Here is a 12,500-nt window from a genome sequence, read left to right as displayed (position 1 = left end):
GGTATGACGGGAGGAGGTGGGTGTAGTCATCCGTATGTGCGCTGATGTCGAGAGCGAGGTTGGAGGGGGCAGGTTGAAGAGGTGTCGACAAGTTCAAGTCTGCGTTCACCAATCTTTCCTGACCGACATCGACCAGAAGGTGGAAATGAGAGAGGAAATCCGCATCGAGGATTGGCAATGTGACGTCAGCACCGAGGAACTTCCAATTAAATTTTCCATTTCAGAACGATTATGTGAGGTTCTCGTAACCGTAGGTTTGTATCGCAGATCCGTTGGCAGCTAACAAGCGGACGTCGGCACACGCAGACAGACTCTGCCGTGTCCTGAAGAGTTCCCTTGGCAAAAGAGAACGACAAGCACCCGTGTCTACCAAAAATCACAAGCAAGTTCCTGCATCATGTTAAAGGAAAAGATTAGAAACATGGGAGGCCACTGCCACAAGCGATGGCCTACTTACACGTTTTTTGGCCACTGACAATCCTTGGCACATTTCTTCGCGGTTGCCCTGAATCTGAAGTGGTAATAGCAAAACTGCGGTGGATGGGAGGTAGTAAGTGGCTGTAGAAGTCGTTGATTGGGGCGCGAGCGATTGGTGGTTGGTGGGTGGCTTTGTCGCTACTTTGGCACGTCAAGGGGTAGGCGTGTATGTTCCACGGCATTCACGTCAGCATCGGTTGACGTTGAATAGGCGTCCTCTTCATCAGGGGTGGAGGCGTTGATGGAGGTCTTGAAGTGGCTGTCCATAAGGGCGTCATCTTTGGTCATCAAGTCCTTTATGAGTAAACTATCGACATCGGGTATGGCAGCGCGTATAGGTCAGCGTAAGCGGCGTATCCAAAGGGCACTGAGTATGTTCACCTCACGAGGAGAGCCGTCAGCGGCAGGTTGCAGGCAAGCGATACTGGTCCTTTCCCTGAAGGAGAGCAAAGCCCTTTGGTCCCCCAACGGTTGTTGCCAGAGCTGAAAAAGTTTTGCTATACGGGCGTCAGGCGACGGCGAGAACTGCTGCAGAAGGTATGTTTTAAGGTCGTCATACGCTATTGGGGTGTTTCCTTGTTCACAAAGCCAGTTGGATATTACCGGGAAAGTGTCCTCGAATAAAGCTGCGAGAACATAATCTGATTTGTTGGTTGAGCGAGTCACGCCCTTGATGCGAAACTGGACTTCTGCGCGCTGAAACCAAGCAAACGCCTCTCCGCTGGCGAAAGTGACGGACAGCTAAGTGCACCGCCTACAATTTGCGATTGAAGGTAGAATAACCCGATTCTGCCTTGGACAGTTTTCTGCTGAAGAAGGCCAATGAGCGGGGCAAGCCGTTGACCACCTGCTCGAGTACTGCACCAATAGTGACGTCGCTGGCATCGGTTTAGAGAAGGAGAGGGGCATGTGGGATAGGAAAAGTGGGAGCCGCAGCGGTTGATAGAACCTTCTTTGTATTGTAGAAGGCCGCTTCTTGAAGGACACCTCACTTCAGGTCCTTTGGCTTGACCTTGAGAGAGGCGTAAAGAGGAGCAAGAGTGGCGGCAATGGCTGGAAGAAAACGGTGATTATAGTTGATCATGCCCAAGAATTCCTGCAGAGCTTTGATGGTCAAGGGAGCGGGGAAGTCCTGAACAGCTGCTACCTTCTCAGGGAGGGGATGGACTCCTTCAGGAGTGATGCGGTGCCCTAAGAACGACACTTCGTTGGCACCAAAGGTACACATGTCGTACCAGAATACAAGGCCGCTTTGTTGCAGGCGGTCAAGCCCAATGCGCAGGTGACGGAGGTGTTCCTCTTTTGAGGAGGAGAACACAAGTTTGCCGTCCACATAACATACACAGAGGGGGAAGTCCCCTAAGATGCCATCCATGAGACGTTGAAACGTGGCCCCAGCATTACGAAGGCCAAAACAAGGAGTAATTGAAGGTGTATGTACCAAACGTAGTGGTGATAGCGGTCTTGGGGATATCTTCTGGGTTCATAGGCACCTGATCATACCCCTTCAAGAGGTCGAGCATAGAGAAAGCCTTCGCTTAGTGCAGGTAGGAGGTGATGTCCGCGATGTTTGGGAGGGGGTAGTGATCCGGTTCTTTTTGCATGTTCAGGTGCCTATAATCCCCGCACGGACTGAGGGAGCCATCTTTCTTCAAAACGATGTGTAAAGGTTACGACCATGGGCTGGAGGCCTTTTGGCAAAGTCCCATTTCCTCCATTTCAGCGAACGTCTGTTGGTGGCTGCCAATCGTTCCGGTGCCAGACGTCTGAATTTTGCGAAGACTGGGGGTCCCGTCGTGTTGATATGGTGATAAATACTGTTCTTGGCAAGAGCCGTCGGCGTTTGGCGAGGTTCCGGACGGAAAACTTCTGGGTATGACGTGAGGAGATGGGCGTAGTCATCTCTGTGTGCGCTGATGTCGAGAGCGAGGTTGGAGAGGGCAGGTTGAACAGGTGTCGACAAGTTCAAGTCTGCGTTCACCAATCGTTCCTGAGCGACATCGACCAGAAGGTGGAAATGAGAGAGGAAATCCGCACCGAGGATTGGCAATGTGACGCCAGCAACGAGAAACTTCCAATTAAATTTACTGTTTCCGAACAATTATGTGAGGTTCTCGTAACCGTAGGTTTGCATCGCAGATCCGTTGGCAGCTACCAAGCGGACGTTGGCAGATGTAGACAGACTATGTTGTGTCCTGAAGAGTTCCCTTGGCAAAATAGAACGACAAGCACCCGTGTCTACCAAAAATCACACGCACGTTCCTGCATCATGTAAAAGGAAAAAATTAGAAACACGGCAGGCCACAGCCACAAGCGATGGCCCAATTACACGTTTTTTGGCCACTGACAATCCTTAGCACATTTCTTCGTGGTTGCCCTGAATCTGAAGTGGTAGTAGCAAAACTGTGGTGGATGGGAGGTAGTAAGTGGCTGTAGAAGTCGTTGGTTGGGGCGTGAGCGAGGGGTGGGTGGTGGGAGGCTTTGTGGCCGCTTTGTCACGTCCAGGGGTAGGCGTGTATGTTCCACGGCATTCATGTCAGCTTCGGTTGACGTTGAATAGGCGTCCTCTTCATCAGGGGTGGAGGCGTTGATGGAGGTCTTGAAGTGGCTGTCCATAAGGGCGTCAGCTTTAGTCATCAAGTTCTTTATGGGTAAACTATCGACATCGGGTATGGCAGCTCGTATAGGTCCGAGTAAGTGGTGTATCCAGGGGGCACTGAGTAGGTTTACCTCACGAGGAGAACCGTCTGCGGCAGGAGGCAGGCAAGCAATACTGGTCATTTCCCTGAAGGTGAGCGAAGCCCTTTGGTCCCACAATGGTTGTGGCCAGAGCTGAAAAATCTTTGCTATACGGGCGTCAGGCGACGGCGAGTACTATTGCAGAAGGTATGTTTTGAGGTCGTCATACGCTATTGGGGTGTCTCCTTGTTCATAAAGCCAGTCAGATATTTCCGGGAAGGTGCCGTCGGGTAAAGCTGCGAGAACATAATCTGATTTGGTGGTTGAGCGAGTCACACCCTTGATGCGAAACTTGACTTCTGCTCGTTGAAACCAAGCAAACGCCTCTCCGCTGGCGAATGACAAAACTTCCAATTGGGAAGCCATAGCATTAACTTCCGTACAGTCAGCAATAGTATCAACGACGGAGAGGCGAGGGGGGTGGAAGGAGGGAGGTGCGAGTCGACTTCGGGGGTCACCAATGTGACGGGCCAAGAGAAGGTTATGACTCAAAGACAGGATGAAAGCAACTGAGTGAGTATATTATAGAACACTCTCCTTTTATAAACAAAAGCTCAATGCAACAGGAAATTTCATGTTCAAAACTGACACTGTTAATGGTGACAAAAACAGGCATGTTTATTCAGGTTCTTTTTAGTGCGAGGGAAGAGCGAAGATAAAAACATTATATATACACAAAATGAACTATATATGATCGTGTGACACACGGTTGGTACAATAGTGTGCCTGAGTGTACCCTCAAGCAAGAAAACTCTACCCCAAGACAATGGAAGATCATGGCAAAAAGGCTATGGCACTACCCAGGACTAAAGAACAATAATATGATTTTGGAGTGACTTTTTGTAACAGGAAAATATACTTTTTCTAGTCCCTGCTGAAGATTGGTGAACCGAAAACAAAGTAAAATTATTATAAAAAAAATAGGTAATAACATCATCTTTTCTGGCAATCTTATCTTAAAAATATTCGTCAGTATACAGTATATTTCAGAGGACTCAAATAATTAGAACAATATACAGATGATTCAATTAGGTCCAGAGCTGAAGGGGCTTTACTTTTTTCGAGGGCAAAATGATGAAAAATTGTTTCTCACCCAGAATTTTCTGACGAACTAAAAAAAATCATTTCTGACCCAAATCCGCTCGGGGGATTTTCCAGAAAACGCGTTTGAAGTAGGTAACCCGTGTGGTGATATAGTGGCATATTTGCATGTATAATACTATGGGGTTATTATTATTATTATTATTATTATTATTATTATTATTATTATTACTATTATTATTATTAGCTAAATTATAACCCTAGTTCGAAAAGCAACATGCTATAAACAGGGATAAATAGCCCAGTGAGGAAAAGAAATAACGAAATAAATACACATGAAAAATAAGGAACAATAAAAATATTTTAAAAACAGTAACGTCAAAATATAATATGCAGATATTATGAGTCCTTGCAATTTATCAATTTTTAACTCGCGTGTATCACTGGAAAACATGTTAAATTAGCTTTCTTTTTATATTGATCCCAAATATGAAGAGAAAGTTAACGAATTAAATATAATGAATTTATTTTTTTATGCTGTAACAAAAGTTTTCCACTTTTACGATGAGAATATTCTATAGGAAATGTTGAATTTCTGCTTGACTTTTATTTCCCAGCTACTATCATTTAATCCAGTTGGAAAGACCATTCAAATCCTTTCCAAATGATGTATTCAATATTTTTCTGTGGCAGTTCTGTCAACAGCTAGAGCTACTAGACCATATATAAATTGATATATCGAGTTTCAGAACTTTAAAACATGGTGAAATGAGAATTCATTATTTTTGATGCACTGGATTTGGTAGTCCTTGATCTCGTATACTAATGTGCACTGCCAGACTAAACAGTAACTGACATTATTTTCTTTCTTTTTGTAGTGTATGTCTCTAGAAAACCTGTTAACATATATTATGGATTTTTTTTTATATTCTATTTGTATGGTGGTGGGGTTTTAAGGTATCGGTGTTAAAAATGCATTATATCTTTTCAAATATGAATGGATGGTGCTTAGCACCAGAGGAGAGAAACGTGACACGATGAATAGTGAACCCAAATGTTCATTGCATTTGGATGACTGAGAATCTACTGTTGAGTTGAAGACAATGTTTAAGGCGGAAAACCCACAAAGTATCCAGATCAATGTGATGCTATGGTAGCTTACTACTCAAAATGCTACAAAGACTTCCCAGCTCTCCGTGAAGACAGTTAAATGGAATCGCCCTTGACACCCACAGTTCCTATGTTGACCACATGCAGACCAGTTCCTCTGGTGTGTATTAGTCTAGACGTCTCTTTTGCAACAATGTCACCAAATCACTCGGCAAAGGAAAGCGAAAGTATCTGGGAAGCCTATCAATGGACAAAAGGGAAACAAGTATAGGAGAAGCAGCTGGTGTGCTAGAAGACAATGTTTATGCTCACAAAGGTAGACGGTGAAAATATAATATCCAAGAAGATCAAGTTCCATCACCCCTGCTGTTAAACCTATCTAAATAGAGCCAAATGATCAATCAAATGTAAAAGGATAGAACTCTCTTTGGGGCTATCTTCTCACAACAATACCTTCAATTTGTTGAAAACCTACACCCAAAATGTCTTGGTTGATTACGAAGGTGCTGTCCAATTGACATATTCGCATGCTCATTATCCAACTGATTTGTCTGCTGATTCTGCAAACTCTACACAGAATTTGTGTCAAAAAGTTTTGAAGCAATATCCTGGTCAATTAAAAGTAGGGCGTAAAAGCAAGAAAGGAATCAAAATATTCTATTACAACTTGAGTTTAAAAAGCTGCCATAAAGAGAGTAAACTTTGATGCAAACTTCATCAAGGAAACAGCTTTCTATCTGGGGTTGTTCATCTTGGTTACTGCAACAGATCTCCCACTGCATCCACTAACACCTGAGTCACTGAAAGAAGGTGAACAACAGATTCCACAAAATGTTTTAGAGTTTTTTTAGTGCTTTACACTGGCACGTCTGAACCAATTGAGAATGACCACGTACAGCAGCTCATCTATTCTGTATCTGATGATGTAATATTTGCAGCACTGAGAGGATGAATTAAGCCTCAAAAACACATCTACTTGGGCCGGAGTCTAAAAAGCATAACTGAGAGTAAAAGAGTTTTGGAAGCGTTCAACAGGTTTGGGCATTGAATCAGTTATCATACAGTGGAATCTCTAAGGACTAAAACTGCTTCATATACTGCAGAGAGAAATACAGCTACGCCTGTTGACCTACGGCAGTATTGTGATCTTTGTTCTAGGATGGCATAGGACAATTATGATGAGAAAAATAGAACAGCTTCTGGATCTGATATTTTCCATGACAGTGATGACATGGTTGGTATTTGTTACCAAAATCTTGTAGAACATGATGACGAGAAACAAGTGGACAATCCCGGAGCTGTTGAGATTGAATCTCATAATATTCCAAAGTCCAATGTGTCCAAGCACACACTCACGCTAAAACAAACCCATATAGAACCCTACAGGAAGAAACCCAAGATTACTTTTTCTCAGTACGAGATCAAGACTGTTCCTTGGCCACAGAATTTAACAAGTGTTTGTAATCAAGACGGTTGTGGAAGATGAATATTGCACTGGAGAATCTCAAGCCAATGTGGTGTCGATGGAATACCTTGGTCACCTTTGATCCCCAGACCAAACAAGCCACTGGGTATATGATAAACAAATCTGCCACCAACAAGGTTCAATGACATCTCTGAAACAATGAGGATATCACAAAAAGTTGCACGTGAATGGGCTGAAGAATATGCTATGGTAACATATGACCTGGCTGTCGCCAAACCTACAATGCAAATGAAGGCATAAAAGACCCCAATGTACGATAATATATTTATATACCTTGGGACTTTTCATAACCTCATGGCCTACTTTGCTGGCCTTGGCTACATCATCGATGGATCCAATGAACCTGAAATCGTTATGGAAACTGCACTTCAGGTCCTTTTTTGATATGCATGGACCACTTCCACTACACTCGATGGATATGATGAAGGCTCTTGGTACAGACCCATCACCAAAGCGGCTTCATGATATAGAAGCATCAGAAGACTACACAAGTTTCATGTCAGACCACATCAGAGAAATATTATCTGGTCATGATGAGAGAACCGCCCAGTTCTGGATGATATATATCATGGGTGTCTATGTATTTTTGAGATTTAGAATCAATTACTTTAATTTATTCACATTTTTGGTTGGAAAGATCTGTGCAATCTTTTTTTGCCACTAACTGACCAAACTATTCTAGGATGATGGTTCGCTATCAGCTCAACCTTCTGAACATAGAAAATACACACCCAGGTGTAAATCAATTCTTAGAGGCAGGAGCGTTGTCAGCGCGTTGGACAGAAAGAAGTTTTTTTTAGAACAGCAACGGAGATGAGCTGGAACAGACTATCAATGTAGATGCATCCTCAAGGCAAACAGGAATAGCTGCCTTTACTACATCAGACTGTGCTCAATGCATATGGATGACCGCCAGATCTGCTCCGAGTACAATTGTTGAGATCTATTTGGAGAAAGCTGGTCCCAACATCATAGATGTCACCAAAACATTTCAGCCCTATGTTGTCAGGAAAGACAATGAGGGCAAAACCAAAATCAACACAGCCATAGAACAAACTATGAATCCTTTCTATATCGCAGTAGACTTCTACCTGTATTGTGTGTAACTGGAAAGAAAGTAGACGAGGAAATCAAGAATGATCTAAAATCTCATAAGAAAGGTGAAATGCGGAGGCAAGAGTCCTAACAACAGTGTCATAAAGACCCTTACAGGTTGGTTCGACAAACCAATTCCAAGAAGGAAGGTGAAAATTTCCCAACCACTGCAGTGAAAAGACAAATCAAAGTCAAGGCCCATATGTTTTCTTAAGCTACGTGGGACACAGGATTTGTTTGGACGTCTGCTTTGCAATAGTGTCATGCATAAGATAGACATGACTAAAATTCTGTCTTAACCCCTATCAACTGTTCCTCTTATGTTGAAGCATGTGGATGGAACCATGAATAAAACCGAAAAGTCAAAAGTGATGCACAAACTCGAGGAGGCCAGCGAGAGTACTCCACCTACATCTACTGCTGTCCCTCATGTTAATTCTACAATCTTCTTGTACTTACTGCAAAATATTCCACCTACTTATGGCGAAATTTCCAAGATAATGCTACAACAGTTGTGCTCTCTCATTCACAGTGAATTTTGTATGTGACACATACAAGTCACCATCCATAAAACCAGGATTTGAAATTCTGAAAATCAATATATCAATTTATATATGATTTAGCTGATGACAGAACTGCCACAAAAAGAAATGAAAATATGGAATTCATCATTTACAAGAAAATGGAATTGTCTTTCTAACTATGTGAAATAATACTAGCTAAGAAAAAAAAGGTCAAGCTGATTTTCAAAAATTTTGTAACATTTATTTAAACATGATAAAAGTTAATTCATTGTATTTGCTTCGTTGATTTTCTCTTGATATTTGGGTTACATATAAAAAGAAAGCTAATTTACTATGCTTTCCAGTGATATACACGAGTTAACAATTGATAAATTGCATGGACTCAAAATATCTGCATATTATATAGTTTATATATGACATACCTATTTTGATGTTTTTACTGTTTTTAAAATATTTAATTTTAATTGCTCATTATTTCTCAGGTTGTTTATTAATTTCCTTATTCCCTTTCCTCAGTAGGTTATTTTTCCTTGTTGGAGCTCTTCGGCTTATAGCATCCTGCTTTTCCAACTAGGGTTGTAGCTTACCTTGTAATAATAATAATTATAATAATAATAATAACCACATACTCTTATACAGACAAAAATGCCGCTATATCAACACACAGGTAACCTACTTCAAACGCGTTTTTTGAAAAAACTCCTGAGCGGATTTTTGACAGCAAACGATATTTGAATTCGACAGATATTTCTTGTTAAAAAACAAATTTCAAACATTTTGACCTCGAAAACATCAATGAAACTTCCGCAGCTCTGGGATTCTATACTTTATACATGCCAAATATCATTTGTATTTCCCTTTCTTTTACTTTTAGTGATATATGGAACCAATATTTATTTTGCAATCAGTAACATAGTAATGTTATTGTGTTTAAAGCTAAGGTCTTAATGGGTTGTACCGCCCGTGTTTCATACACACTCATCCACTACAATGCTATTGTTTGTTATTTATCTCTCGCTCTCAACCGCACTGATAATTGAAATACCCTTTTAAGCTTGCTATCGCATGTTTCATATTGTTTGAGTTTTTGTGAGCAAATCATAAATGAAGCTACTCACAGGTCTGGTAATTGCTTAGACCTCGTATACACTGACTCCCCTGGCGTTATAACTAGTAGGGTTGGTTCTCCAGTCGGGACATCTGATCATGCCTTGATTTCATTGATAGTGAAGACTGAGCAGCCTGTCCCTTATATATCATATTCTTGTAAAATTTATATGAAATCCCAAGCAGACTGGAATGGTATTTTACATGATCTTTTGTGCTTGAATTGGTCACAATTATATAATAGTGTAGATCCTGTTGTCCCTTTGAATGAGAATCTAGTCAACATAATTGATAGGTGTATCCCTTCTCGTGTGCTAAGGTACCGAGTGAAGGACAAACCGTGGTTCAATGATGATTGTAGACTTGCTTATTTGGAGAAACAGGAGGCCTATCATCTTTGGAAGGGTAACAGATCAGATTTGACCTGGAACAACTATACTCTTCTTCGAGGTTTTGCTCAGAGAGTTTTTGCCTCAACTGAAAAGGAGTACAATTTAACCATAAAAGAAACACTTTCTGGTACAACTCAGGAACATAAATGGTGGTCTACCCTTAAATCTGCACTCTTTGGTGTAGATGCAACAGTTCCTCCTTTACTTAAACCAGATGACTCAGTCACTCACGGTCCAAAGGAAAAGGCAACCCTTTTGGCTGATGTTTTTGACAGTAAACAGAGTAATGAAAAACTTGAACTTCCTCATTCCTGTTTTTCTGAGGCTAAACTAACTAGTTTAGCTTTTCGATCTCTTGAGATTAAAGCTCTGTTGGTGGACCTTCATGCTTATGGAGGTAGAGACCCAAATGGTATTTTTCCTTTGTTTTTTATAAAGACAGCATATTTCTTAGCTCCAAAGTTATCTGTTATTTTGCGCAAGTTAGCAAGAAAAGGAGCTTTTAGCACTAGTTGGAGAATTGGTAATGTTACTCCTCTATGTAAATGTGTTTGTGGTAGCTCAAGTCCCACTGATTACCGCCCAATTTCCATAACTCCTATATTTTCTAAAGTTTTTGAACGTCTTCTGGTAAAACGTCTTAATAGGTTTGCTGAAGGTAATCATCTACTCCCTAGTTTGCAATTTGGTTTTCGTAAAGGCCTTGGAGCATGTGATGCCCTTCTTACAATCTGCAATGCTGTACAGAAATCCCTTGATTGTGGTCGGGAAGTTCGTATGATTGGCCTTGATTTTAGTGCTGCCTTTGACCGTGTTAATCATGAGGCCCTTGTTTTCAAACTGAAACAGTTGGGAGTGGGTGGGTCGTTTCTTAGCATTATTATTGATTTTTTAAGTAATAGATCTCAAAGAGTTGTTGTTGATGGGCACCATAGTGATTATAGAAATGTGATATCCGGTGTTCCACAGGGTATTGTTCTTGGCCCATTACTTTTCATACTATATACACATGACATGTGGTTTGGCCTAGAAAACAAGCTTGTTACATATGCAGATGATGCTACTCTTTTTGCATCAATTCCATCCTCTGAATGTAGATCTAGGGTTGGTGAATCCCTTAATAGAGATTTAGCTAGAATTAGTGCATGGTACAAATTATGGGGTATGAAGTTGAATCCTAACAAAACTCAAAGTATGATTGTAAGTAGGTCAAGGACGGTGGCTCCTCAACATCCGGATCTCAGTATTGATAATGTTTCTTTAAATATGTATGACTCTTTCAAAATTTTAGGTGTGATTTTTGACAGTAAATTTACTTTTGAGAGACATAAAAGGTCTGTGTCTTCTTCAATTGCACAATAAATAGGCTTATTGAGAAAGTCTTTCAAGATTTTCGGTGATCAATCTATTCTGAAGAAGTGTTTTAATTCTTTCATTCTACCTTGTTTTGAGTATTGTTCTCCTGTCTGGTCTTCAGCTGCTGATTCTCATCTTAATTTGTTGGACAGAAACTTACGGTCTATTAAATTTCTTATTCCTGATCTAGATATTAATCTCTGACACCGTCGTTCAATTAGTTCATTATGCATGTTGCATAAGATTTTTCATAACTCTGACCATCCTTTACATTCAGATCTCCCTGGACAATTCTATCCTGTTCGTAATACTAGGCAGGCAGTTAATTCTAATAGCCAGGCCTTCTCCATCATGAGGCTCAATACTACGCAGTACTCTAGAAGTTTTATTCCAGCTGTTACCAAGTTGTGGAATGATCTTCCTAATCGGGTGGTTGAATCAGTAGAACTTCAAAATTTCAAAGTTGGAGCAAATATTTTTTGTTGACCAGGGGGACATGAGTCTTTTTATAGTTTATTTATGACATATTTGTTTTTGATGTTATTAATAGTTTATATATGACATGTCTGTTTTGACGTTGTTACTTATTTTAGAATGATGTATTGTTAATTAGTTCTCTTTATTTATTTATTTCCTTTTTTCCTTTCCTCACTGGGCTATTTTTCCCTGTTGGAGCCCCTGGGCTTATAGCATCTTGCTTTTCCCACTAGGGTTGTAGCTTGGATAGTAATAATAATAATAATAATAATAATTGTTTTTCTCAACAGCTTGTATATAAGCTCGTTATTTGTTAGAACCTAACAGCTATGTTGCCATATTGGTGTTTGACTATTATCAGTGCGGGAGAGAGCGAGAGGTAAAACAAAGCAATATCATTGGTGTGTATAAACGTGTATGGGACACACATGCGGTACATGAACAGCACGAAAAGACAACAAAATGGGAATTAATACACCACATTTATTTATTTAAAAAAAAAAAAAAAGTGGACAAAACTTCACATCCGTGTAAAGTTTCAGATTTGTCAGGATATCATCATAAAAGCAAATTTATAATTTCCTTGAAGTTCATCAAATTAAGTTTTTTAAAACATTACGAAGTTTTAATGAATTCCATTGTTATTTAGCAAATGTATAAATTTCTGGCCATTTTTTTTTTCCTTTCATTTTTTTC

The sequence above is a fragment of the Palaemon carinicauda genome, chromosome 32 (genome assembly GCF_036898095.1).
Source record: "Palaemon carinicauda isolate YSFRI2023 chromosome 32, ASM3689809v2, whole genome shotgun sequence".
Lineage (NCBI taxonomy): Eukaryota > Metazoa > Arthropoda > Malacostraca > Decapoda > Palaemonidae > Palaemon > Palaemon carinicauda.
Note: the sequence above shows the minus strand (reverse complement) of the source record.